Source organism: Podarcis tiliguerta (assembly GCF_965153285.1).
Source record: "Podarcis tiliguerta genome assembly, chromosome: 12".
NCBI classification, from domain to species: Eukaryota; Metazoa; Chordata; class Lepidosauria; order Squamata; family Lacertidae; genus Podarcis; species Podarcis tiliguerta.
The window spans coordinates 21,898,479-21,925,644 of record NC_139545.1 but is presented as its reverse complement, the minus strand read 5'-3'; the positions used below and the strand labels follow the sequence as shown (position 1 = coordinate 21,925,644).

Here is a 27,166-nt window from a genome sequence, read left to right as displayed (position 1 = left end):
ATGCATGAATCCAGAACAACTTTCTGCCCCAAGTCTGGTCAGTAAAGAAATTGAGGTTAACCTTTAATTTTTAATGTCACCTGCAGCCAGTGATTGCTTTTTCTAATGCAAGTGACAGATAAACAGAAAAACACTCCCAAGATGATACACAAAGCACCACACACCATAAGTGCATTTTTATTTTTATACCAACTCAATTTCTCAAATGGATAACCAATGTTCCTACTAATTTACATTAGGAATTGAGTGAGGCATGAAAATTGTTCTGATGCACAGGCACACTAATTCACTGTATAGGGTGTAGAATTCCTATTGCAATACAAAATAAATTTAAAACCAAAGAACTTCATCTTCCATTTACCAGTGGAATTATGAGTGCCTTCAGAAGTAGTAGACAACAATAATGATGAGAGGAGAAAACGGGACTTTTAAGTACCACTGCGTAAAACATTACTTAAAAGTCACCAAAAATTGTTTTTTGTGGAAAAAAATTCTGAAGGGCTCAAATCAACTTAGCTGGTGTCTAAAATAATCCATAGTAGATGCATCAGCTATGTGGCGGACCAAAGTTGTGGACTTAACATGGCTAAACACAAAACTGCAAAGAGTTGTCCAAGGATAGACATGGTAGCATTCCCAAGAAATACTTTTGCTGATAGAATTAGAATAAAGTGAACGATCTCTCAAGGATGGAGGGCAGCTTTGGGACATCCCATTCCTAAAGTGCCCTCCTATATTGGATGGTACTGTATTGCTATACAGTACCATACAACTTTTTATTCTGTGCAGTGATAGAAAGGAATATTGGTGCTGCTGTGGTCCATTTTTGTGCATTAAGCAACCAATGGATTCCCAAGGGTACAGATTTTTTGTCCAGAAATTTGAGTGATCCAGAGCTCAGCTAGGTCTCCTGTTCTATATGTACTTTATGGTGAGTACCTGTTTGGTGTTGCCTGTCTCAGTGACTTATATTCTTTTCTCTTTTTTGCAAGCCTCTGGTGTGAAGAGCTGTGAGGTCAAAACATCTCTGACTCATATACGAGTGTAACTGAGATAGATAGATAGATAGATAGATGATAGATAATTGAGATAGATGATAGATAGATTTTTCTTTCTCCCTCAGATATAATATTGGTGTGGGGTTGTTGGGGTTTTGGGGGGGGGTGTGCACAGAAAGGCTATATGCCAGAGTTCCTTCTAATTCTTGGATCCAACAAGCATTCAATTGCTGGAATAGGCAGGCAAGTTTCTTAGCAATGGCCTGAGTATGGGTCATTATGGTAACAAAGGAAGTGGATCGGTGCCAGATAGAAAATGGGTGGGCCCCACTCCCTTAACTGTCTGTTAATTAGAAAGACAAAACTCAGAGTTGAGGTGTGTTAGCTAGAAGCTGAAAGCAGGCTGAACATCTGAGAGACAGGGGCATGCCTGCTAGAATCTAAGGCCTGCTGGAATTTAAGGCTGTGGCCACTAGGGAAAGCAAGACCTTCTTGGGGTGTTAACGCTGTGAGCCTGTCCACTGTAGGCTCAAGTTGTATATATGTGTAAATAAACTAAATATCATAAAGACACCACAGTCTCCACTGTGCCTTACTTCCAAAAGGAAACATGAACCCTATGTAAGTGTCTGAAACCCCTGGAATCTCGCACCGCTCAGAGATTGGGGTGGTGTGGAACAATATAACAGGACAGAGTGTGAGAAAAACGATTGTATCTAATGAGATTAATCTGACATGGGAGAAAGCACAGCAAGCTTTGTAAAACAAAAATCAGAAACAGGACAAATTAACATATGTGGCAGTTCTAAAGCAATTCAAGATTAGTGGGCTCAATTTTTTCATGAACTTGGTTCTGTGTTCAATAAACCTGTGAAGCCTGATGTTAAGATGGCTGTGCTTTGAAGATGGAACACTTTGCATTCAACACTGGAGCTTGATGAAGCTTTTTTCCATAACCAAACCACTTGGAAGAGAATTCCATAAGGAGTAGCCACTACTGAAAAGGGCCTCTTTCACATACTCCCCTAAGGAATTGACTGGGGCAGAACCAGCTATGTACCCATCCATATTTATGTTCTGCTGATTTCTGTACTAGTGTTCAATGTGAGAATTCTGATCTCACTTATCCTGTTGAGAAATCCAATTGCTTTATGACTTCACACTTCCGTCCAGCTATCATAAGAAGGAAGGAAGGAAGAGCTATATTTTTCCTACTGAAGTTATATGTAAACACAGTACCTGCCGGAACTTCAGCTTTTGAACAGTCTATTATTTATATGACAGAATGAAGATCTAAAAACATGAAATACACCCTTAAATTATTCACTTACTCTTTTTTGAAAGAAAAGATGTCAATCTAACACTAAGAGACTTCAAGAAGATTTCTAAAGGTTTCAAGAAAATTGCCTTATTTATCAAAACTTTATTCCCTACATCAGTTCATTAAATACTGTTGCTGAGCGTTAAGGTCAAACAGTGTCAACCAATTATTGTTGTGGAAAAATACTACTCAAAACAAACAATGTAGACACAAAATTATTTTAATAGGCTGGCTGAGTACTATTTATCCAAAGTATATTTCAACCATAAAAGAATATTTTAAGAATTTTAGAAACAATCACTTATAAGGCTATTTTATCAAAGCAGCATTAAATATGACTTTTATTTGTCTGTTTAAATGCCAAGGTAACTCTCAACTATACCCATGCCTGAATACTCAGCTGTAACCTTTTGTTTATTTTTTTTCTGAAAATAGGTAACAAATATTAAATGATTCAAAATATACTAATTTTAAAAGTGTTTTAATACATTTTCATCTTTCAAATAAGCACTATATTAATGATAGCTTGTATTATAATTAAATATATACATTTAAAGAGATACATAAAACAGATGCGTGTTTGACAAACCTGCATTTTTTTCTAATATAAACAATATTAGAGTTTTCTGTTCTCCCACTGCCTTACAGAATGCTGAATACATAAAATATATGAACGCAACAAGGGTTTCAACAGTAACAATAGTGAAGCAGTGATTAAACTTCACATCACTAATTGGTCTAGTGAAAGCATAACTGGTCATATTCTAGAATTATTCCATCATTCTCAGAAACAGAATAACTATTAGATCTGTTTGGATTTGGATTCAAAATCAGGTGACATATGAATAACATCATATGCCTTAGAATATACAATCTTACATGTATGTAAACTTAATGAAATAATAACTTATGAAATACTGACAAAGTATGGGATCATTTATGACATGTTGTATTTCCCCTCTTAATTCTCCAGTAACATCTTCTTACTTCTTCCCTAGTATCCATGCACAATGGAAATTGGTTCTCAATAATAAAAGGACGCCTGATTTTTGTGCATTTTGTTTAGCACAATGTCAGAATTGGGCCTTTAGTGTGGTGGCAGCTGCCCTTTGGGTCTCCCTGCTATGGCATATGAGACAGGCATTTTATTGTCTTTTTAGCACATGTTAAAAATTATCTCTTTCAACAAGTATTCTAGTATCCTTCTCTTAACTGGTATCTGTTTTGGAGTTGAACTGGTTTTATGTATGTGCTTTAAGCTGATATTATATTTATAACTGTTTTTCAAATTTCTTTATATATGTATCGCTTTTACATATGCTATTATACTGTAAATCACTTTAGGGTGCCTCATAGGAAGCAATTTATAAAAGAAATAAATAAGTGAATAGTTATTTGACTGAAAAAGGATCACTGGTATCTATCCAAGAATGGCTAAAATACCTTTTTTCCTGTAAAAGAAAAATTCACTGCTTTACATAGATCACTAAACCCCAATAGATAGATTTATTTATCCTATAGCAAGAGATATATAGGTGGGTACAAATAAAAGGAACAGGCTAGAGGCGTGTAGAGTAAACTTTTTATAATTATAGCTGGGAACACAATTTGTTAAAGGAAGTGTACTGTACAATTAAATCTGAAATTTTAGCAAGATGCCCTGAGGCTGTCTCGCAGCTGTCAGGAACTGGTAACACTCATGTTCTTCTTATGAGGCAGCTACAATAGCACTTCAAGACACCTTTCCTGTAGTCAACTTGACTTTGACTGAGAGGAAATAGGTGGGGGGGGGGTGGAATAGGTGAGACTTGTCTCTCTCCTTCCATTCACATAAGGCCTCCATAGGATTCAATCCAGGCTTTCTCAGCATCTCTCCCATACAATCCTTCTTATCAGTTCTGAAATAATCTATAGAGGAACTTCCCTAGGTTACTCTAGCTGGAGAGATTACTCAAGCAGTAATCAGAGAGCAGGTCTCCTTATTAAGAACACCCTAGCTTTGCAATGTCCTCCTAGAAACCTATGAGGCATAGGCATCAGTGAGATGATTTTATTTGTCCATGTCTTACTATTTCTGTTATAGTGTATTATTGCTGCTTTTGTTGGGTTGGATCCGGACTTAGTAATGACTGTAAGCATGTCAAACTTAATTCTCATTGATTTCAATGGGTATACTCCAAGCATGACTAAGTTTGGGTCCAAACCAGTTTTTACTTTTGTAATGGGATTGCTGCTTCTACTGGTCTTCTGTCGCTGATGGAAAAGAAGCAGCAACATACTTCCCCCTGCTCTAAAACAGGATTTGATCAGGTTTCCTTTAATGAAATAAGATACTTGTGGACTTTTGTGCTCTGTGCCTAGCACATATATTTACAGTGATAAAATAACATTATTCTCAAAAGTTCATTTGGACAGTTACTTCTTTTGCTACAAATCACTCCACCAACATATACACTGAAAACAAGCAGTTAATTCCAGAGGGAAGCAACAAAATGTACTATGCACGCAGTGTAGTAATAGACAGAGAGAATTCTACTAGCATATGACATCCACTATGCCATTATCATAATAAATGGGGAAAGTAGGTCCGATTCTGTCAACAGTAAGGTATGAAAGAAAGCAGCTTCATCAGAATGACAAATATGTCATTCCTAAACAAAAACAGGTCATGCTGACATTCAAAATCTACAAGTTAACATTTTCCCTTCCATTTAGTTGTTCCTTTCCCTTAAAAAAAAATGAAAGAAAAGATAAACACATATATTTTAACTAAAAAGATTCTTAGGCAACACTCCAATGCTCACTTACCTGAGAGTAACTTAATGAAACTTATTTCTGATCAGACATGCATAGGATTGTACTGTTAATTTAGCCCTTGATTATTCTTTAAGACTGACAATTTTCAATGGTCCATGTGGAAATAAACTTTGCTTTCTTCAATTCTATCAAAATTCTTACAATGCAAATACTAAGAAATTTTAAATGCTTATAGAAACCTATAGCATACCAGGCATGCAGTTTAAAATTGCTTTAACTGACATGTATACAAAATCTCATGGGAATGTCATTATACTGTACATCTGATAGCATGCATGAACTGCAAATTAATTTTATCATATTAAAGATACCATAAAGGTACACTGCCCACTGAATGTTTAAGCTTTTATAAAACATTTCCAATGTAAAGCATTTTCTTCATGCTTTTTGTATTCATCGGTTAGCTTCTACTCTGATGTAGAGTGGACCAACAGACTGAAGATAAAAGCATACAAACTATTTGTCACAGAAGAGAGCTATTATTGGTGCTCAGGAGGAGGGCCCAACAGGAAGACATACTTGGGAATTGGGATACCACAAGTGAAAGGTGTGGTTCTTTTTCAATGAGAACATACAATTTCTGACCCACGCAGGGCACAGTTTATTTTTTTGCTCCTATCAGCTATTTAATGATGCTTTTTATAGCTTCTTTCTTAACTAAATTGTTTGTAATGTTTTTATTCTATTTTTATAAACACAGGTTAAGATAAATACAATATGTTTCTTTCTTTCCCTTTCTATAGTCCCAGGTCTTTAGCATAAAACACATAAAGGCATTCAAACAGATGAACTGACTCTTTTTCCTAAGGAAAGAGTTGCTAAGCTAAGTTTTTGGGAGAGGCAAGTCCAAAGCCCCACTCATTTGCTTTTCCCCCACCCAGAGCTCTGGCCAATAGTTTTGGTCATATTGTCCCCCTCCCACTCAAATTGGACGGTTTCCTTTTGAGGCTAAATTCAAATCACTTTCTCACTGCCCAGATGAATCCCATAGCTCCCCACATAGTGCCTGAGCTTCCTGCCCCTCTCTGCTTCTGTGTCAGCACACAGCCCTTTGCTGCCCACCAATGTCAGCAATCTAGCCGATCTAGAAACCACACACGGGGCAATACAGTGCCAGCTCCCACACCTCGCTGAAGTTCACTGGAAGGTGCAAAACAATTTTTGAGCTTCATATTTCTAGCATCATACATGTAAAAATCACCCCTACAGACTAGAAGAGGTTGAAAGGGCATCCGCCCACCAAAAATGTGTATATATGGCCTCTTTGGAGCTCAACTTTTCATGTATAACATAACTGAGTCCTCAAATTCAAAAGGGAGGGTCATCAAGAAACAAGAAAATCAAGAAAAAATTACAATCCCACTTTAAAGCATACAAAAGTTAAAATTATGTTATTTATTTGTGACAGGATTCTGTAACTGAACTGTAACGAAACTCTCTTCCCACATAAGTTTGTGCATGTTCACTACTGGCTCTCCTTCAAAAATTACTGTCAGAGTGCTTGTAGCCCCCATTGTCTTATGATATTAAGTATTTTTGCCTTTTGATCAATTTAATTGCTTGGTGGTTTTCACAGACTACTATATTTCTAATGGATTTGTTATGAAACACTCTGGTTTTATTTGAATCAAATGTTCATACAAGTGTTTTAGAGAACCCTTACTACACAGTACTCCAAATGCCTTTGAGTAAGTTTACTTGCCAATCTCCTCCTCCTGAACTACTTTCCTAGCGTAGGAAGGGAAGATAAAAGTTGGAGGAGAAAGGGGGAAAAAATGGGCTATGTTCTGAAAATCTGGGGGGGAATTCTTTTTCTGGAGGAAAGCTGTTCAGGTGCCCCTCATCCTCAGAACATCTTCCATATGAATATGTATGACATGTTAAGTGTGACAATGTACAGATCGTACATGGATAGGCAATCTATAGTCCAGCCTCCAAATGTAATGAGACTACAGGGGCCATCATACCCAACACTACAATGCTGACTGGAGTTGGAGCCCAACAACAACTGAAGTGCCACAAGTTTCCTTCTCTGGAAGAGAAGAGGAGCAAAGTAAGGTACTCCCATAATGTGTCAGAGAAGAAAGCAAACAGGTCATGAGCAAACGATGTATAAAGAAAACAAAACAAGTCGCTTAGGAAAGAAATTGTGGAAGATGCAGGTATCAGGGGAACCTGGGTTATGATCAGCACCGGGAGGAGAAATGAGGGAAATGAAATAAGAGAAGATGATTATGGAAAGTAGAGGCAAAGAGAAGGTGAGATCAGGACACTCACTTAGCCACTCAGTCCATTTTCAGGACAAGGTTAAGATGAACACTCACTATTTGGCCAGCTCTCACTAGAAAACACTTGAAAGTACTTCTTCCAACTTAATGAATTCCATTCAAACAAAAAAAAAAAGCAGAGCAAAGCACATGACACAAATGTAAATAAGCAGCCCTAGTTACAGTTCAGCTGCTGCCTTGTTTCTATCTTTCTCCATTTAAAGAATACTTTAACAGTAAGGTACTTTATGTATTTTTAACTGATATCAGATAAATAAAACTTTTATCTGAGGTTTTACTTAATGTACTGTAAAGAAGCTGTTGACAATACGTTTATCAGTAAAGGAATTTCAACCTTGCCCTGAGGGTGGCTTAATTTGGTGAAAATTTAGAATAATGCCATACACATTTCCCCAACAGATGCTAGGAGACTCTTAAAAGATACCCAGCTCAATCAGAAGTTATATTAAAGTTCCATCTGGAAATGTGTTTTTCTGTAGCTTCCACTACAATTACCCACGTCACTAATGTCAGGTGTTAAGCGTCATACAACATACTAGCCTTAGAGATTGAGCTAGCATAGCGCCTATGGGCTAGTCATATACTCACACATTAAGTGTTGTTTTTAAAACGGGGGTGGGGAACCTTTTTTCCAGCCACATTGCCTAATGGGCAACCTTCCATGCTCACAAGCCAGAGGTGGTCAGGACCAGAGAGAGAGAGAGCAATGGCTATAGCTCTTAACTTTACTCAGTAGATTAAATTTTAGTTGTATGCAAGTTATGAGATTTCTACAAACCACTCCTATCTATCCAGACATGGTAGTGACATTATCACAGCTCAGTGACACAATCCAGCTACACAAAAGCGCCTGAGGTGGGCAGAGTCCACTCTCCCCACCATTTTAAAGCATCAGTAGCTGCTGCTGCTACAAGTAGTGACATCTTTATTAAGTACCATTTGGGTCCAAGATACCTTAAGAACCAATTGAGCCCTTATATTCCAGCTCAGTAACTAAGATCATCCAGAGGAGCACTGCCACATATCCCTTGTTTTGCAGAGGCCCAACTGTTGGGCACCAAGGGGAACAATCTTCCAGTCGAGATTCAGCAGGCGTCCTTGCTTTTGACTTTCAGACATCTATTGAAGCCCTTTCTATGCTGATAGGCCTTTGCAGCTGTTTAATTAGCCAGTCACTTTAATGATTATTTGTACTGTTTTTAATGGTGTTCTCTTTTATTGTTGTATACCGCCCTGATATTTTATGATATGGCAGTATAGAAATGCTTCTATTAAAAAATAAATAGTCTAGAGTGATGACTGCATATAAACAAAGTGAATCACATCTATAATCAAAATAACAAGCATTTTTCTTTCTTCTTGTGAGGCACCACAGGCCTCCAAACCTGCTCCACAGCATGTGCCTGTTTTGCTTCCCTATATGTCACTTGGGAGGGCAGACCTGAAGGAGGAACTGCATGTATTACAGCCAAGACAGAAGCTGTGGCTGGGGAGTAAAGCGGTGGTTCTTGTGATTCAGAACCAGGTAACTCCATGCACAAGGATAACACTTAGATTCAACTCCCAGGACTGTTTTTGTTTTCTGTGTTTCACACACTGGTCCTACAAAACTGGTGACACAAATTATGACATGTTGATTTTCACAGTATCTGGAGAAGCTGCCATGCTCAAGATATCATACAAAAAGTATGGGAGCTTCATATGCAATATATCAGATGCCACCCAAACACCCCCCCCCCGAGCTAGTCAAGTGGGGGCAAGTATCATCTCTCTCATTTCATCTATTTCCAATTAAAGGTTGGCTGAATGAAAGTTAGTGATATGAAGGAAGTTCAGAAGAACAGCATCACCAGCACAGTACGCATTTGGGGTAGAAGACAGGTCTGCAACTATCCACTGACTTGTAGGAAACTATGCTTTGCATGAGGCAAAAAATTTAATCCACAGTGGTTTAGTTCAAGTAACCTAGATTGCGGTTATCAAGAAAATACATGGTCTTAAATAGATGTTCCTAAATTAGCCCACTCCTGAGTGGAACTACAGAAAACTATTGATTAACATCTAGCAGCTTCCTGAATTGTATGGTGCCTCGTCCATATACCACACATGCTCTAAAAAGACATATTCAAAAATAAAGGCAGAGAGGACGAACAGCAATTCTTCCTTTAACCTGTAGAAAGTTTAGATAAACTTGCCTTTGATAATCGACTGAACAAGCTGCACTGCCAGCATCAAGGGATGGTGTAGGGATATCTAGCAGGTGCTGCAGTTTATCACAAAACCGTCTAAAATAATTGGAAGTGACAACCAGCACTACCACAAATGATTTATTAGTCTTTCACTCAGCTTTTCAGCTTCCTCGGGGCCAGAATAAATAATTTACCAACTCTGTATCTTCCAATCATTAATTCTTCCCTGTGCTTCCAAACTACATTTAACTCTGCTGGGTTCAGTGGAATTAAAAAACACAATATGAAGACACTCCCCCCCCCCCCAACCATTCCCAAGTATAGTATAATCCAGCTGCATCTAAATGTAAAAACGTCATTTGAAACAAATTCATTGTTAGGAAAGCAGTCAGAATATCTGGGTACTAAATAACAAAGACTGTCAGAGAATCTGTAGAATAAAAAAAAAAGTTGAGGAACTGAAATGGAAGGGCAGTAGGGATAGGGAAACTATTTGTAAATTACTAAGCTGTTGTTATATCTCAGGTGCAAGCTGATTAGCAACCTCACCTCCAATCCATGAGCAGAAAGCCAGTACTAAGACTAGAAAACCTCATTTTATATGCATGCAAACAGATACCCTCCGTCAAATGGCATCAGCTTTTAATGTAAATATTCATTTAAATAACTTATGGGCTTCAGTCAAAAAAGGTTCCAACCACAATCAATAGTCTCTGTCCTCTGACTCACAATCAAAAAAGACATGACAAAGATTGGGATGGAGAAGGAAATAAACAAACTCAGGTACAATTTCTTCTAATGATCAGCTCGGCTGAAAAAGTTCCAGAAGAGAAGGAACCAAAAGTTGCTGGTCTCTTGCTGTGTCAGTGGAGAGTCCTCCATCCCCTCTCTTTCCTCCTCCACTGCAGTGTAACGTAATGGCTGCATCCAGCTGCCAACTGATGCAGGAAGGAGCCTGGTTTCACAGCAGAACCAGCAGCCCTGGTTCTGCACAGTTCTTCTTCCTTCTTGTAATACAGCCTGATATAGCAGGTGCCGTCAAGTTAACAAAGCAGTGAAATGGACTAAAAGTGCACAACATGGAGCAGTCATTTTTCCTCCGACTAACTCCAACACATTTATGATTAATTGCACCACAGTTTCTAAAAATGACCTCTGTATTTGAAGCAAAAGGAACAAACAGAATATTCTACCAGGCAGACCCCCAGCTTAGAAGACAAGACTGTACTATGCACATTGCATGATTCAATTTAGAACATGAGGTACCATATTCCCATTATGTAGCGAAAAACACACAGAAGACTAAATCACACCCTAAATCCATTTTTGATGTAAGCTGGTTGTGTGTCTCATTAAATCAGCATCTATGATTAAAACAGAAATCATTTTTGGTACATAATGTATTGCATTGTTAAAGCGGCATCTGTTTATAGCATAGGATAACATATTTTTCAGATACAGAGGAAAAAGCAGGCAAGGATAATAAAGACACAATCCAGACTTTGATTATATAAAACTATTTTTTGCTGCTAAATGTACTAAAGGGGTTAATAACATTAATGTGCTAATATTTTGCATTCTTATGAGAAGCTTCAAGCTGTTGGAAATATTCTGAAGAATTTCATGGTACTAACAGCTTTCTTTTAAGTCCTATGGGACTGAGACAACTCAAACTTTAAGTGCTTAGAAGAAAAGCTCTGTAAAGCTATGAAGGCTAATCAATAGGGCTTTCACCAAATGATAATATAGTCTGAAATGAAATAAATTATCCATAACAAAAATGCCTCCCCCTTTTCTTCTCATTAATATCAATACAGCAAGAAAAAATAATACTACATACATTCCCCCAAACCCCTACAATGTAGAAATCACTAGGCTTCTTCTTTGGCGATCACTTGTAGCCGAGTAAGATTGTCTTCCATGAAAACGATCTTAATAACAAGTCCAAAAGTGACTGTGGATGCCCATTCTGGAACCCGCATCCTTCCACAGTGGGGACATCATTCTACGACTGAAGATATTTTGGAAGTGGCAATTCTATGTCGCTTTGGGATGCTTTGTGACTCAAGGTGAAATAGGAATGGGAAATAAACTTCTATAGAATATGGGGTCTCATGTATTCAGCTGGTATCCCTGTTAACCAAGTCCACAGGAAGGCTTTAATGAATAACCAAAAGCCCAATCCTCACCAGGTCTACTCACAAGTAATTCCTATTGAATTCAATAGGACTTACTACCTGGTAAGTGAAGTTAAGATCGCAGCCTAAATATTTTAAAAGCCAGTTTGCAACATTCCAATACATCCCAGAAGAAACATAACCCAAGACAGGCAATACAAATTAGTGATACCGTATTGGTTTGAATATAAGCCGCACCCAAATATAAGCTGCACCTTTAAAATTCAAAGGGGGGAAAAGAAAAAAAGACGATACCCAAATATAAGCCACTCCCTTAAAATTCCGTAGGCACTCACACCCGTTCTATTTTACCGTATGTCTGTTTCAGCAGTGATATCGTAATAGCCAATTTTTGTAAGGTTACAACTTTAAGCTACGCTTTAACTTTTCACGGTCAGAATTTGGAAAAAATATTGAGGCTTATATTCAGGCCATAGATGTATTTATCTCTCACGGAATAGCAGTGCTCCATTTTCTGCTCTGTCTTCGGGTTTTGAGAATTTCTATAACTAATTTCAGAATTTTTATGTATTTATTTTATATCTTGCCTCTTCTAAAAGGAGCTCAGAGCACTGTCCACAGCTCCATGCCACATTTCATTCTCACATCAAATCTCTGAGTTAAGAGCACTCCTTTTAGGAAGAAAGCTATTCTGCAAAATTGCTTTGCTGCTTCCACTTTTTAACTTGGGTCATCATCCACACCATTTAAAGCATTCTTATACCACTTTTACAGACAGTGAACCTAACCATTACAATTGTGATGTTGATTTAAAGGCAGTACAGTGGTACCTTGGGTTAAAAACTTCATTCATTCTGGAGGTCCGTTCTTAACCTGAAACTGTTCTTAACCTGAGGTACCACTTTAGCTAATGGGGCCTCCCGCTGCCGCCACCACACAATTTCTGTTCTCATCCTGAAGCAAAGTTCTTAACCCGAGGTACTATTTCTGGGTTAGCAGAGTCTGTAACCTGAAGCGTCTGTAACCCGAGGTACCACTGTATGTGAACTGAAGAAGCACCTCTAGTGATTATTTCAAGACATTACACAACTGCAATATAAGCCAAGATTGATCAGGATTGCTGATGACATGCCATTTTTTTGCTGTCCTGTAGGAAACTACTTGCTTTTACTTGCTGCCGTTTGCAACAAAATCTGTGGTCAATGCCCTCCCCGCGCCCACCTCCCCTGCAAAAAAACCAAACAAACATGCAAGAAAGTTCAGTAAGATATTTTGGAATCCTCATGTCAGCAAGTATCCTCTAAAGATGGTCATGTCAGATGGTATCAGATTTTTTTTGCATAGCCAATGAAGCACATTATCAATGAATGACTCAACTCCCTAAATTTTTCAATGATGTGACAGATGCTCATGATTTGATCATATGTGCTTGTCCTTCTCTGAAATGGTCAGGATGTGGTGGGATTTCTGCTATCATTTGCTTCACACAATATTAGAGTCATCATAAAATTGGTAGTGACATATGAAGTACGAGAGACCTTAGCTCTTATTGTCGGGCACCACAACTAATACTGCAAATATAATAGATTTAGTAGATAAGCAAATTCCTAAAAGGTCTCTTAGAAACGTAACAAATACATAAATCTAAAACAAATTGTACAAAGTGCAACAAATTCTTCATGATTAAATGTGAACGGCACCCCGAAATGGATTAATTCCGCAACTAGAGCTATCACTGTATTGCTACTGCTTTCAAAAGAGTTTATCACGCTATCATATCATCAACCAACCTAGACTGCCAGGACTATGTCCTTAAGAAGACAAATCTTATGCTCATTGTTTCTTCTTAATTTGACATGCTTCCTCAACATTCTCCTCCTGAGACTTTCAATCAGGAACAAATGTTTACTGTTATTTACTTCTTCCGCTTTTTAAACGAGGGACAGATCTTAAGTTTGGTACAAGCCATTAACAGGAGGATTTCCACTATCACCCCTTTTCAAACACCTCATCCATTCTCTTTGTCATTCCACTGAATATGTGCAATGTTTGCCACCAACCTCAAAAACATTCCATAGGATTTAACTCAGGAGTAGTAGGTACTGCATTAGTGTCACCCGTTTTAATTCTAACATGCAAAAGGCACCTTTCAATTCTTAATGCAAAATTGTTGCAATGACTGTCAGCTCAAAGGCTTGTTGATTGACAAACAATGCTGTCTGGTGACTTTTCTTGTAAATGAGCAGAACCATCTATTTTAACTTTCATTCTACAAATCCTATGCCCCACGTATTCAGCAATACTGTATTCATATTGTTTCTCTGGCATATCCTCCAGCATTATGTATTTTAATATACACGTGAAATTTTAGTTTGAAAGGAAACTGGGGACAACTACCCTGCCAAAGACAACTGGCTCATTAGGAAAATAAAGACAAATTTCAGTATAGCAAGAAGAAACGCTGTCTGGTGCCAAGCATACTTTCTTATCCACAAAGCAGATGAGGAAGATTCAGGAGGCCGCCAAATTCCACATTAGCCAACCTTCGGCTGCAGATATGCAGTTCTAACTATTAACAGAATCACAAGGAACTAGACCAAGGAACTCATTAGACCTTAGCATCCTCTGATGCTTCAAACTGTGCAGACCCACGCCTTCTGCAATGACATTATTACACTACTTTGGCACTGTTGGTCTATAACATGGACAGTGCCTTACAATGTCATTTTTTCCTACCCTGCTTTTCTTGCTTTTTGAAACTGTAGTTTACATTATTCTTCATTTGAGGTTTCCCTCTACCCTTTGCTGCATTATTTCCTGGTTCCTGTTCAATCTTCATCACTGCTACTTCAAGGTTTCTGCTAATAAAAATCCATCTTCCTCCTTCTCTTGCTATCCCTGTGTGCTCCCCAAGATCCTAATAGGTCTACTACTTGCTGAATCTTTCCCATTCTTCATTACAATTATGTTGCTTCTCATTTCTGCTTGCTTCACTGGCCCTCTCTTTCCTCTTGGATTCTACTTAAGCTTCTGTTGCATTGGATCCAAAAGTTCCCTTTGCTCCATTGGAGGAAGACTCCTTTCCTTAGAAAAAGAGAACCTCTGGATCTGAACCATTAAGCTTAACAGAATTAAAAATACAGTAGACACGCATAGACAAGAGAGCCTGCAAATTATGTGCATTGTTCATAAGAATTAAGGTTTGTTAAGAGGAAATCCTCATGAAAATGAGAGATGTAAAAGGTTATTTATTTATTATTTATATAAAACATTTATATCCTGCCTTTCAGCCAAAAAGTTTGACCAAGTGACTTATGCAAGGCCACTATCCAATAAGTCAGTCCTTGCATTTCCAAGCTTATCTTATTTACAAGCCTCACCAGTGTTCAATGGACGGTTGTGTCAGAAAGAAGTACAACTTCATGAGCATCTCCCTTTAGCTGGGGACTACGTGTACAAAGTCCTGTCAATTAGAACACTGTTGCTGTATTCTTTGTGCTTACATATTATGTTGTTGGTATCCGCCTGTCTCAATAGACAATGGAGTGTGCCTCCGGGGGTGAAGTCAAACCGCTGACTTAGCAGCATCAGTGTGAACTTCCTGGGATGCTAGCCTGGGCAGTGTGTATGGAGGTCCCTGGCTGACTAAATGACAAGACACCCCTCTTGACCTTGCTGATGCTTCCACAGGAAAGCAAAGCAGTACATTTGGCACCAGCTTGGATGCAGGAGATGCCAGGAGGAGGCATACAAGGCAGCATCCAACAGTCTTAGGGATTCCACTCTGGATTTGTGTAGGGTTTACTCCGAAGCCTTTTTTTCTCCCAAAGATTTCCCCTAAAGCGGCGGAGGTTCAGGATAAGAGTTTTCCTTCTCCATGGACTACCTTCCCAGGTTAATGGGCTCCATCTGCCCCTTTTATATATAGGTTGCCTGCAATTGATAGTATTTGTAGGTTTCATAAGAAAATAACAATTGGTAGTATTTGTAGCTTTCATACAACAAACAACAACTTTTTGTTAATAAGTTGGATGTTTTATGCAGGCGGTCTAATGTTTTACTGTGCATTTTATTAAACTATCCTGTCTGGGTCAGGGTTTCAATGAAATGGTGTATGGCTAAATGCAATAAAAGTGACTTGACAAGACATTGTTATATTCAAGAGCTCCAGGTTACAGAAAGCTATGCACACAACTAATTGTCACACACAATTAATTGTCACTTTTTTGTTTTCCTGTTTTCATTCTGGCACATAAATAGCTAAAAAGTATCTAACAACCAAAGCCTTATGCCAGCAGAGGTTATACTGGACATATGCCCTGGAAGAGGAAACCATATCTCAAAGTGCCCATTTGCTGACACGTCCAGCTTCAAAGAGCCCTGGCCTGGGTAATACTAGAAAATGGAAACAGCCACTATTACCTCCAAAATCAGTAATAACCATCAGCTTACACTGCCACTACAAGTTTTTAAGAAAGAAAAGTATATGGAATATTGCCATGCTTACAATACTACTTGCCCTACTCTTGCAGTAAGGAAGTACACATAATTAAACAATTAGCATATCTAGAAACTTTTTTGAAGATAGGTCATGCCTAATATTATGCCACATTAACCATTCATTAATGCTTTTCACTTTTCATGGTAATGATCGATAACCGAAATAATACAGTGGAAGTGTGAATGTATTAATTCAAGCTCATTAGCAAATAGTTTGCATGAGTATAAAGAAGGTCAATACACCAAAGGCTAAATTGAGTCTGCCCTAATTTGAAACAAAAGTATCTAATTTTCACCTCCTTCCCCAAATTCAAGCACCAAGCTATTTCAAAGAGCATCACTTATGATATAGCTGTTCAAAATTAACGATAAAAACACTGGATAGAGGATGAAATTTCAGATTCTGAAGCTGGATGACACACATGCTATACAGGGAAAATGATGGCAACAAGACAATAAAATCCAGAGCATGGGGAGAATGTTCAGGGTGGTAGGTGGCAGGCAATCAAATCCATCAAGCTGTTTTAAAAGGATCCCTCAGGATCCAGATACTAAGCCTTATTTGGGCTTATTTGCATCTTACCCCAACTAATGTGTGGATCATTTACACATAGTAACTGAGGACTGTGCAGTAGTTTACAATGGAACTACCAGATGAAAGTCTACCACAGCCTCCGGAGTTGTTGTGACATGAAATGAATCTGGGTGCAGCTGTGCTTTATGCTGAGCCACAAACCTGCAGGTTACAGAATCTATCTGAAGTACGCTCAGGCCCTGTGCTTACTCCAACCACTAAGGTGGAATAAGATGCAGTTGACCCAAGAGTATAAGAAAAAGCTTCCTATTCAGCTTTGCCAAAACAATACAGTGCTCCTCAGCTTTGTATTTTTTAGTCTGACTCCTGGCTCCCTCTTTGGTCCTTCTCCTGGTTTGTCCTTCAGTCCTCTCTTACTCTTCAGTTCTGACTTATAGATATATGAGGCTGCTTTGTCTTAAGACCAATCTATGACTTAGCCCCTGACACACAGAAAGCCCACCATCATAGTATTTTGTCATTTTCATCTATTTAAAATATATAAATATAGGACAAGCAAGGAATTGAAAATCAGACATGGCAAAATAATATTTTAAAAAACTATAGATGCATGCAGATGTTTTCTGTAGTTAATACAGTTAGCAAACAGTATCATTTAGGTCCCTGAACTGTCAAGTACAGCAGTTTGCAAAATTATAGTTTACATTTAAACTACAGGAAAGGAAATACACATGTAATTATTACATGGAGAGACCTACTATTGTCCAGTAGGTGGTTTCAGTTCTTTTCTCCAAAGAACTGCTACCTGATATGAAACTCATTGAACTTCTCTGCACCCCAGTACCTACAGTCCAAAGGTTCTGCACAAGTCATTTTGATCCACCGTAGAAGCTTATATAAACAGTGGAGTACTGTATTTGCTTTAATTACAAAATAGCACTGAAGTGATTATATCAGTTCCTGTATGGCATTGCAAAATGTTGGTTAAACTTGGGAGAGTTTAATTACAATATGTCTTTAAAGGGGCGGGGGGAGGAAATTAGCGAGGTTGCTGTTTTTTTGTTTTTTAAAGAAGCCCTGTTGTGCAAACCTATGTACACAGGGTGATTCATAATGAAGTATGCAGTTTCCATTTATAGTGAATGGAATTTATTATTATGAATCACTCTGTATATACATAGGCACATACAAGTGTATTTTTTTCCAAGGCTGGAATTAAGATGTGTTTGAATAATATTGTAGAAAACCATTATTGGATTTTTTTTTAACCTGTAGCATCCAAGGTTGACATGCCATTAAAACACAGTAAGTAAAAATAGCACTATCTTTCCTAAAAATTATACAGCACAAGATGTAACCAGCTATTCTCACAAATTGGTGGGTAAATGAATGGGGTGTGACAGAACTCTTGTTTAATGTGACCTTTGGCTGTGCTTTCACTTCTCACTAACTGTTCTCAGGGCCAGTGCATAAGCTGCCCTATATTACCCCTGGAACTATCATAATATGTCATTCAGGAAGCATTTAATACTAGTACAAGTGAGTGACAGAGCATACTTGCAATATTTAATACCAATGCTTTACAGGTCTTTTTCAATAACGTTTTTATATTGTGAAAAAAATACAAATGAAAAGGTTAAGATAAATAAAAAACTTCCAAAAAGATGTATATTACTGGGGATGCACTTCGGCATAAACTACAAAATACAACACATTCTACTGTTATATGCTGCGATGTATCTGACCTTTGTAAGTACGTGGTGTTTTTTTTTTTTAAAAAGCAAATCTGAAAGACTAATGTAAAAAGCAACCAAGGTGTTCATAAAGGTGTTACGAACAAGGTTTACAAAACTTCAGCAATCAAAAAGAAAGAAACCGCCCCCAACTTGTCATTGCCTAATGCTGTTCATCTAATACAGGAGAGAGAAAAGCCATTGATACACACTCTATACAAGTTTTTTATCCATGTATATAAATCAAAGGAAACAGCTTCCTTTAAGGCAAGCATATGAAGATACTAAAGCAAGATACCAATTAAATATTCATACATTCAATATTTCAAAATAAGGAATTTGGATATACACATGCATAATTTAAGTTCTATAGTGAAACATATCTACAGAGGCCATTTCTACTGTACTGCAACAGCATCCCAACTTGAAATGTACAATGCATCCTTTCCCATGCCCTGTTAAACTTTAAATTCTATAGTAATTCATCTCAAGCACTAAACACAGAATAAAGGCCATGTTGTGCACACAGCACATTTATCAGAACTACAGCTTTGCCCTCATCATTTTACTACTCATTGCATGAAGGAGATACTACATTCCCCTACAAAAAAAGAGAGGCTGCGAAGGCTGTATTAAAATAAGCAGACTTACTGAATTTTAAAGTGAATTAAAAGTTTAGAGTTAACTGTAAAACATTTACAGCAGCTGAAGTCACAGCAGTGATTTATAGAGACATGCGCACAAGACCAAACTATTTATTCATATTTAAGGTCAGAGCCGTTTTGCATCCTTGTCCAGTAACCCACACACAGGTAACATCTGCAGAATGATTTACTTAGAACACATCTCCATCCTACTCGTCACTGGCTTTTCCCTGCCATTTATCTCCTCTTTACTGTCCAATCAATTCAGGACACTTTAAACACCAGTAGACATCGATCTTCCCTGGGCCCAAAAACATGTCAGTTTTCTGAGCATTCTTTCTCTATGAACCTTTCTTCCATTATTTACATGATATTTTATGTGCTCCACCCCCGGAAAGATGGTGCTTTTTCATGAAGCTCCCTCTTCCTTCTAGGATCTCGCTCCGAGTAGACTTTCTGCAGAGTTGAAGGAGCAGCAAACAATGCATGAAGCTTGCCCTGTAATCTTGCAACTGTTAGTAATAGCCTGCTGGGTGTTTATGCATTTATCATTGCTGTGGCATACCAGGAGGGGGCTCCATATGCAAAATGCCCCAGGGAGGCAAAGCAGGGTGCTGAGACTGTGTAGACACTACCTGGACTCACTATGTGAACAAAGGGCATCTGCATCCTACCCTCTCTGTATGCAGAGGCCAAATCGTGCATAGAAATTAGTGTAATGTAGGAAGCAGAGCGTCTTATAAATAGAAAGAAAAGTATTAAGGGATATTAGAGATGGAAGGAGAGACTGGTGGAGCTAGAACTGTCTACATTAGGTGTGATTCCACAGTAAACATTAGAAGACATTAGGAATGACACTTTGAAACGATTTGTAGGGCAGGTTAGTGTTTGTAGTGAAACTTACTGAGCAAGTCTTCCATTTAAAAAGAAGAGGCTACTCAAGTTTGACTGAGCTCAGAAAATCTTTCACCTATTCTCTTAGCAGCATGTTCTGAAAGCAATCGTGAAGCTTCAACAAATTACTGAATGACAGTGCAACAATTGTCTGTATAATGGGTTGAATCAAGAGAATCTTTCCTGCAACAGAGAATGCGTCTCTATATCCAACACATATAGAAAGTGTACAAGAAAGTACACTAGTTGTGTAAACTACGGAGAAGAAGAATGTGTTCACTTTTTGCTCCAAAGGTTAAATATTTATCTTTATATAGCTATGGAACAGCACAAGCAAGAGTGTGAACAGGTAAGTAAGTACACAGTCACAAGTTACAAAATGCCATGTAAAATGTGTACCTACAAGGAGAAGTACTTCATATGCAGAAAATATATCTATCTATTGGCCTTGCAATGAATATAAACTTGCCTCAAAGCTAATACTTTAATTTTCAAGAAGCAAGTAAGGGGATAAAAAAAAAACCTAGTCAGTAACAATGCAGCGTCGAAAAGCAATAAAATCAAAATTAAGTTATAAATAATTTAAAGCTTGTCATGAAGATGTATTAATAATTCATCAGATAAATAATTTACTAAATAATCAAATAAATAAATAATGAAATACATAAATAAATCAGCAAATAAATAATTCTGCAAAATAACCTAAACAATAAGTCACTAAAACAAATGACAGCCCTACAAAACTATAATGATTTTCTAAATTCTGATAGTTTTAAATAAACAAATGTATATAAAGTAGATCAATCTTTGTTAGATAAAAAGATATTTTTTTCAGTGATACTGGTGAATTCCTGATTACACTGCAAAGGCTACACTTTAAATTTCATAAGAATGGAGCTATCTTCGTAAATTAACAAAACTGCTACTATATATCTTGTCCCTTACATTCCATGCGCCCCCTTTGTACAACTAATTTTTCATCAAATATATATGGACAGGCACTTTATAATATTTTTAATTCACATTCTTTTCAATGCAGTACTTACAATACTGCTACAGCCCTCCTTCGTAGATTTCTTACTATCTTCTTCAAACCTTCAGAAGTTTTGCTGCAGGGAAAAACAAGTGGAATAACCTTAATTATTACAGATGGTATCTCATTCATTAGTGGATGACAACATTTTATTTGAAAGCATACGAAAAGCTGTTTTATAATTCTACAAAGCAACTTAATGTGAAACAACCATTACTGTTTGCCGACTACCTAAAGTTTTTAGAAGTCTTTGGTGGAATGATTTCAAGCAGACTGATGTGTGTTTGTTGTATTTAAACTGACACACAATCTGTGCAAACTGGCAGTCATTCAGTTATGAAGACAAAATGTGAGAAGGACAAAATGCTTGGCTGACTTCTAAATCCTTCCTCAACGTTTAAAGCTCATAGTCCTTGGAAATATACAGAGGTTACCAAGTTTTTACTATCTGAATGCACTCGCCATTTGAAAGTAAAACAATACCATCCACATCCTTGAATGGTAGTATCAATCAGGGGCAACCAGTAAGGTAAAGGTAAAGAGACCCCTGACCATTAGGTCCAGTCGTAACCGACTCTGGGGTTGCGGCGCTCATCTTGCTTTATTGGCCGAGGGAGCCGGGGTACAGCTTCCAGGTCATGTGGCCAGCATGCCTAAGCCGCTTCTGGTGAACCAGAGCAGTGCACGGAAACAACGTTTACCTTTCCGCCAGAGCAGTACCTATTTATCTACTTGTACTTTGATGTGCTTTCAAACTGCTAGGTTGGCAGGAGCAGGGACTGAGCAACGGGAGCTCACCCTGTCGCAGGGATTCGAACCGCCAACCTTGTGATCGGCAAGTCCTAGGCTCTGTGGTTTAACCCACAGTGCCACCCACACCCCAGGGCAACCAGTAGAATGTTACAAATCAAAATTCATTCAGGATTTGTTTTAGTATGCTAAATTGGAGCTCCAAAGCATTGTACTGCAAAACATAGTGGGACAAACATGTTCCCAACTATACAAATTACAGTGAGTAGAATTATTTCCCACTACTGATATTCTAAGAGTTCTCTGTATTCTAAGAGTTCTCTATTTTATGGAACTGCCTTGAAATGTAATTGTTACCTGGTCCTGGTTTCTGGTAAATAGCAACCTAAATGCAAGTCTTGTAATAATAATAATAATTTATTTAGAATTTATTTATTTATTATTGTAGAATTTCAAAGGTGCTTAGGGCTATTCTTACAGTTCCTGGACTTCTTTCATGGATAAAGTCTGAACTATTTAGGGGACCGTAATGAAGAGACTATCATACGAAAAACTATTTGTTATACATAATCCATTGAACCGATTTCCACATGTCAACAAGGAAAATCAATATTAGAAATGAGATGTGTTTTGCTGCATGGTCATGCCAAATTACCTGTAATTTTCCTGTCTATATTTATGGAAGCAAACTGAACAGCTCCAAATCTGCTATAATTTAGACTACCTCACTGGACATCCCTTGTAGACCAAACTACAGTATTAAACGATTTGTGTGGAGTTGACTAAGATTAGCTTAGTCTGTTAGACATACAAGATTTCTATTTATTTCTTTATTTCATAAAATTTATATACCGCTTTACTGCAAAAAAAATCAAAGCAGTTGACAAAAATTATTGCTAAAAATTTGCAGCCATAATTTAAAGCCTCCAGAAAGAGTAAAACACAATAGATACCAAAAGCAAGGAGTTCCAAAGTGTTGGTGCTGCCATACTAAACAACAGAGTTCTTACAGATACAGGGGATCTATCCTATAGTTATTTACTGTTTTCTTAAGGCCGTCCATAATTAGAACCAATGCATTATACAGTCACATGTTGAGGGCTACATAAGTACATCTAAATGGCATTCTAAACTGCTGTTTTCTGCTCTAGTTTAAGCAGTGGGAACTGTTCATAAAGACATCCAAAATATATGCTGCATCTCCTAAGAATCCTCTTAAGTCTTTCATATAGTAAACATTAAATTTCAGTTTAAAGGATAGGTGCAATTAAGTGGCATCTTAGTATTATCAGGAATTGCATTTAAGCTATTAGATAAAATGTGGGGAAGGGTAGTTCAGTGGTAGCAGCACATGCTTTGCATGCAAGTTCAATCCCTGGCATCTCTAGGAAGGGTTGGGAAATACTTCCTACCTAAAACCCTGAAGAACCTCTTCCAGTCAGTGTGAACATTACTGAGAAGGATGGGCCATGGCAGCTGCTTAGGTTCTTGTGTTTTTTCTAATTCTTTAAAATACTGTACAGCAGCATAGTTCCATAAATATAAGAAAGGTGTGTTTCTAATGATTAGCAAGAATAACAGTCTTTCAAAAGCAAACAATGAGCATATGATGGTGGGAAGCAATGCTTGATGCTGAGTATATAGACATGGTTAGAACTGTGTTATTACATCCTATGGCACTTACTTTTGAGTAGACATATATAGAAGTGTACTGTGAGTTATGCAAATAATTTTGAACATATTAACTTTCTCTTTTAAAAAAATCAGGTCCAGTAAAAGGAAATAATAGCAAGACATAGGCTGAATGGTAATAACAGAGTGCTGAGGACAAAAAAATCTTTGAAGCCATCACAGAACTTACAACTTGTTGCAAGAGCTATCTCATTGTATCTGCCACTTCAACACTGTTTCAATTATTAACTCAAGTGGTCAAATTCATTGTAATTTGATGACATTTGCACAACAAAGTTCTACTATTTTCCATCTAAGGTATTAAATATAAGGAGTTTTCAAAGACACAGAACTATGGTGCAAGAGTTACATTAAACTAATGCATGGCCACCTTTTTCCAAGAATACCATCCAGCTCTGGAAACTTTTGATTTATGGATATACTGTTTTAAAGCAGTTCATACATTAACAAAAATGCAAGAAAAGGTGGCAATACTGTTGCAGCTCTTATCCTATTGGCAGCATATCTACTTTAAATGGGGTGTTGTTTATTTGTTGCATATAGCAGAATTAATGACACTAGAATTAGCTTACCCTTCTTGAAACATTATATGAGATTATTCCTTGGTCTCTTCCTCTTTGATTTAGTACACCTTTTAAGATTATTTATTAATGTTTGGATATCTCATCCATCATCCATTATTATTGGTGTCGTAAATTAGAGGAATGGAACAAAGCACTGGACTATTCACTTTTTCCATATTCATCAATAAAACAATCGCCTCCTCTGGCATGTAGTGAAAGAAATAAGTTGGTTTTAGCTGTCAGACTACAAGAACTCCCTCCTACATAAACAACTTCTATGGATAATTTCTGAAATCTGGCACAATCGCATCAAAGCAATTCTCTCCTATGGGGACAGGGAGAAATTGGGACTGAGCAAGCAGAAGGAGTACAACAGTGGAAAGATATATATGATTTGAGGATGAAGAAGAGCTGTGATAATGAGTGGGAGAAGGAAACTGGGAAAGGAAAGATGTGTGTGCAGGCTGACTTGGGAAAATTTGGCATGAACTGTGGTTCAGGGTGCAAGAGGCCTGGCTAGCTCTATGTAACACTGGGATTGTGTTGCTCATCAACCAGCGGCAGCAACTGGGATGAGGAAGACCACCGATTTCAGATTCCAAAGCAGTTTAAAATACTAAGTGACAGCTAGTGCAAACCAGCTTTGAGAAACCCCACCCTCATATCCACATGGAATGAGAGGCAGGATCATATTACTAAATGTGCTCTAGACATTTGTCATCATAATCCAGGATCCAAACTAGGTTCAGAGTAAACTGGAGCTCTCCCTGCCAATTCATTTCCTCTTCAACACTGATTCCAGCCACACAAGCTATATTTCCCATGCTTCCAGGTATCCTGGACATAGTTGTGTTTGCTCATAAGAGCATCTAAGGGCTACTAGAAACGCTACCTGTTGCCACATAAAGATAAATATGGGACAAGAGTGGTGAAGAGGGGGGCACAAGGAACCTAACTGGATCCATTCTGGTTTGGGTTGAGTTGAGATGAGACTGAATGTAAACATAGTAAAAAAAGGGGGGATTCTGGAAATAAAAGTAGGAAATGGCTATTTGTCCAATAAAGTTTAGAGACTAAAACTATAAACCACCCCACTTTGGAGATATAGCAGTAAAATTTCACTACCAGTAATGCCTTCCAGCAACATGCAATGATAATTAATTTTGCTCTACACTTTCCTCCATGGATACTTTCTCATAGGAGAAAGTTATTATATAGCCTTTTATCTTTAAAACACCAATCCCCAAACTATTTATATATTAGGAACGATAATATATTTTGACTAAAACAACATTTTGGGCCCTCCTATTCCAGTAACAACTATGTCAATGGAAGAGATGTTAAAAGCCTAGACACAAAACAGCTATGTTTTCCCACAAAAACTGACACAAAACTAAGTGTTCAGTGAAGAGGGCTATTACACAACTGGGGGAAAGGGGAGAGACGAGTCTGGCTGGATTTGATCTCTGGACTACAAGTTGCTGGATATACCGTAAGAGTAAGGAAAGCTACTTTAACTGTGCAATATATTCACTTTACCTCCCTTCTTCCTTCTAGGATATAGGTATGACTCTTCTTGGGTTTTATATCACAATGATATTGAGTAAAATATAATTAAGATCTTATTTTGCTAGTATCTCTTACAAAGTCAGTTTTGGATATCTTTAAAGTACTAGATTGAACATGGTCAACAAGATGGGAGGACTTCTTGAGCCACAGCTGTTGCTTTCTTCTCATTTACTGAAGCTTCCTTGGACTCTAATGTATTTATAGACTTTTATCACTGTAGAGGCGGTGATTATATGCAAGGGAACTGAGAAGCAATGGTTATGGATACAAATGCATGAAGCCCCAAGGCTTCTGGAGCAGAGAAGACCTCAATGCATTAAGCTCTATCGAATTTTCTTTCTTGCAGCGAGGAAACTGTATGTTAGACTCCTTAATGATTGCATCATATGCACTGTTCACTCTAGTTAAAAAACTGATTAAACAAATAACTAGATAAGCTCTTTGGAAAAAAGTCTGGTCCCATACCCACTAGAAGTGTAGGCAAGATAATCTCTATACCAGCATGCATAAGCATGATATGAATGTTAACTGCATTGTATTCCTAAGCATTATTATAAAATTATACTGCCTTCCTTGAAGCAGTGAGATAACAAAAGCTACACTTTAAAAAAACACCTTTAGAAATATCCACCTTTTCCTGCTACTTTCAGGCAGCTTGGCATTATAAACTGCTGGACAGAGAGAGTTTTTAAGACTACTCTCGGGGGTCATATGCTCCAACTCACCAATGGAAGTAAAAATATGCCTACATCTGGTCAAAGTGCTTAGGTAATTAACACTGCTAAAAAGGCATAGAATTTCCATCAATCTGGAATTAGTCTCTGCAATCATTCTAATTACCTTATTGACTTCTTTCACCATTCCCCAGTTGCTCTTTTAAAGTTTAAGCTTACAGTAACCACACTTAAGAGCCCAAATAACTGTCCCATTTCTTATGCCCTTGATTTAATCTTTAATGGCCGATTCTAACATATATTATGTGCCCCGTGAAAACTGCTAGCAGTACTTTTGCATGGTGTTAGCTTCCCACAGTACTTTTAACATGTCAAAAGCAGCTCACTGTGTGGATTGCCTGAGTCACATGGAGTCAGCCCTACGCCAGTCCCAGCTGCCATTATGAATGTGTAAAAAGGTAAAGGTAAAGGTACCCCTGACCGTTAGGTCCAGTCACGGATGACTCTGGGGTTGCAGCGCTCATCTCGCTCTATAGGCCGAGGGAGCCAGCGTTTGTCCACAGACAGCTTCCGGGTCATGTGGCATCCTGACTAAGCCACTTCTGGCGAACCAGAGCAGCGCACGGAAACGCTGTTTACCTTCCCGCCGAAGTGGTACCTATTTATCTACTTGCACTTCGACCTGTAGTGTGGGCTAAATAGCACTCGGCAGCCTCTGTGATGAGCAACAGTAATATGTTACAACTGCCATGTGGAGTCACTATGATTGTGGAAGAATGTTCAGAAGATTCTAAGGGACCACTGTAACATACAACTCAGCCCAAAGAG

At 37.9% G+C, this 27,166-nt stretch overlaps 1 protein-coding gene across 26 annotated transcripts in view; it reads right to left on the bottom strand.

Moving 5' to 3' along the window:
- Window positions 1-27,166, bottom strand: part of TBC1D5 (TBC1 domain family member 5) — a 242,306-nt gene that overhangs the window by 208,710 nt on the left and 6,430 nt on the right. For 17 of the 26 annotated variants that reach the window (XM_083404783.1, XM_083404795.1, XM_083404787.1 and 14 more), the window contains exon 2: window positions 21,095-21,166. The gene's annotated coding sequence lies outside the window, so the exon portion shown is untranslated. The remainder of the gene's footprint in view (window positions 1-21,094; window positions 21,167-27,166) is intronic. The other 9 variants (XM_083404789.1, XM_083404790.1, XM_083404778.1 and 6 more) reach the window with 1 other exon arrangement.